The sequence below is a fragment of the Penaeus vannamei genome, chromosome 36 (assembly GCF_042767895.1).
Source record: "Penaeus vannamei isolate JL-2024 chromosome 36, ASM4276789v1, whole genome shotgun sequence".
In the NCBI taxonomy this organism is placed as follows: domain Eukaryota; kingdom Metazoa; phylum Arthropoda; class Malacostraca; order Decapoda; family Penaeidae; genus Penaeus; species Penaeus vannamei.
In genome coordinates, this window is record NC_091584.1 from 26463364 (window position 1) to 26465863 (window position 2500).

A 2500-nucleotide genomic window follows, 5' to 3' on the forward strand; every position below is an offset into this window, starting at 1 on the left:
CTATTTTCATCATTTTTGAAAAGGTATGTTGTTTAGGAATATTGAGGGATAAAGGGGGTTTTGTTCTAATTATTTATTTTGCAGGTGTCTTTAGACAACATAGTCTCTTAGGTTTTTTCTTTTTTGTCTTCTACCAATTATAAAAACAGCTATGTTATTCATCAAGATAAATATATTCACTTAGACCCATCAATTAACATTAATCTGTATATGTTATCATTATTCTAATTACTCTCAGGTATTCATTTACATAGTCTACATGTCAGAAAGATATGTCACTGTGTGAAAATATCATGTTGAATTCAACCTTTAACGTTTGGCTTTGTAACATATGGACTTTCTCTTATTATTCAACATTTGATTGTTTTAAATCATTTAATGGTATGATTATGGATGTGATATTACCATGACAGGATCTCTGATCTTGAAACTGATGGTACGTGCTGGTGGGAATTTTCAATTTGACAATGATTTATGCAATAATAATTTGTAAAATTTGCACGAGTGAATGTGAGGAAAAGGTAAATCTGTACAGTATGGATGCACTCAACAAAGACGAAATACCCAACTCCATGTCACAAAATCTATTCAATAATCTAAGTTGCCGTGACAAGGTGACTACCCAAGGGGAGAGTTAGACGGGGCTCTGCTCCACCAATGCCCCCCGGGAAACATTGCCTTCATGTGGGTATGTTCGGCAAGATTGAGCTGAAACTCGGGAGCACCAAGTGGACTTAGGCTATGAGTATTGCTTTCCTTTTATTTGTACCATTAAAGTATGCATATTATTTCTTGTACCAACAATTTCAACTTTTAATCCGCTACATTAGCTTCAATTTGCCCACGTTTAGTGTGTCCACATCGCAAAGATTAGTCAAGGAGAAGGTTAAATCTTTACATTAGGGATGTACGCACCAGAGACAAACTTCATGTCACAAACTATTCTACAGTCAAATTTGCTGTGACTGCCCGAGGGGAATCATTGTTTTCACCTCGATATGCACAGCAAGATAGAGCTAGAGCTTGGGAGCACCGAGTAGACTTTATTTTTCCTTTAATTTTGGCATTAGTGTTCATATCTGCAGATTATTTCTTGGACTGATGAGTGCAGCTTTTTGTCCTGTACAAGAATATTGTCTTTAATTTGCTCTTGCTTAGGGTATCCATACCGTAAAGATTAATGGCAGGCAGGCAGGCAGGCAGGCAGGCAGGCAGGCAGGCAGGCAGGCAGGCAGGCAGGCAGGCAGGCAGGCAGGCAGGCAGGCAGGCAGGCAGGCAGGCAAGCAGGCAGGCAAGCAGGCAGGCAGGCAGGCAGGCAGGCAGGCAGGCAGGCAGGCAGGCAAGCAGGCAGGCAGGGAGGCAGGCAGGGAGGCAGGCAGGGAGGCAGGCAGGCAGGCAGGGAGGCAGGCAGGGAGGCAGGCAAGCAGGCAGGGAGGCAGGCAGGGAGGCAGGCAGGGAGGCAGGCAGGCAGGGAGGCAGGCAGGCAGGGAGGCAGGCAGGCAGGTAGGGAGGCAGGCAGGTAGGGAGGCAGGCAGGTAGGGAGGCAGGCAGGTAGGGAGGCAAGCAGGCAGGCAGGCAAGCAGGCAGGCAGGCAGGCAGGCAGGCAGGCAGGCAGGCAGGCAGGCAGGCAGGCAGGCAGGGAGGCAGGCAGGGAGGCAGACAGAGAGGCAGGCAGGGAGGCAGACAGGGAGGCAGAAAGAGAGGCAGACAGGGAGGCAGACAGGGAGGCAGACAGGGAGGCAGACAGGGATGCAGGCAGGGAGGCAGGCAGGCAGGGAGGCAGGCAGGCAGGGAGGCAGGCAGGCAGGGAGGCAGGCAGGCAGGGAGGCAGGCAGGCAGGGAGGCAGGCAGGCAGGGAGGCAGGCAGGCAGGGAGGCAGGCAGGCAGGGAGGCAGGCAGGCAGGGAGGCAGGCAGGCAGGGAGGGAGGCAGGCAGGGAGGGAGGCAGGCAGGGAGGCAGGCAGGGAGGGAGGCAGGGAGGCAGGCAGGCAGGCAGGCAGGCAGGCAGGCAGGCAGGCAGGCAGGCAGGCAGGCAGGCAGGCAGGCAGGCAGGCAGGCAGGCAGGCAGGCAGGCAGGCAGGCAGGCAGGCAGGCAGGCAGGCAGGCAGGCAGGCAGGCAGGCAGGCAGGCAGGCAGGCAGGCAGGCAGGCAGGCAGGCAGGCAGGCAGGCAGGCAGGCAGGCAGGCAGGCAGGCAGGCAGGCAGGCAGGCAGGCAGGCAGGCAGGCAGGCAGGCAGGCAGGCAGGCAGGCAGGCAGGCAGGCAGAGAGGCAGGCAGAGAGGCAGGCAGAGAGGCAGGCAGAGAGGCAGGCAGAGAGGCAGGCAGAGAGGCAGGCAGAGAGGCAGGCAGAGAGGCAGGCAGAGAGGCAGGCAGAGAGGCAGGCAGAGAGGCAGGCAGAGAGGCAGGCAGAGAGGCAGGCAGAGAGGCAGGCAGAGAGGCAGGCAGAGAGGCAGGCAGAGAGGCAGGCAGAGAGGCAGGCAGAGAGGCAGGCAGAGAGGCAGG

At 54.8% G+C, this 2500-nt stretch overlaps 1 protein-coding gene across 1 annotated transcript in view; it reads left to right on the top strand.

The window, feature by feature from the left end:
* LOC113805364 (E3 ubiquitin-protein ligase ZNF598) overlaps positions 1–2500 on the top strand; it is a 17204-nt gene that overhangs the window by 395 nt on the left and 14309 nt on the right. The window lies entirely within an intron of this gene.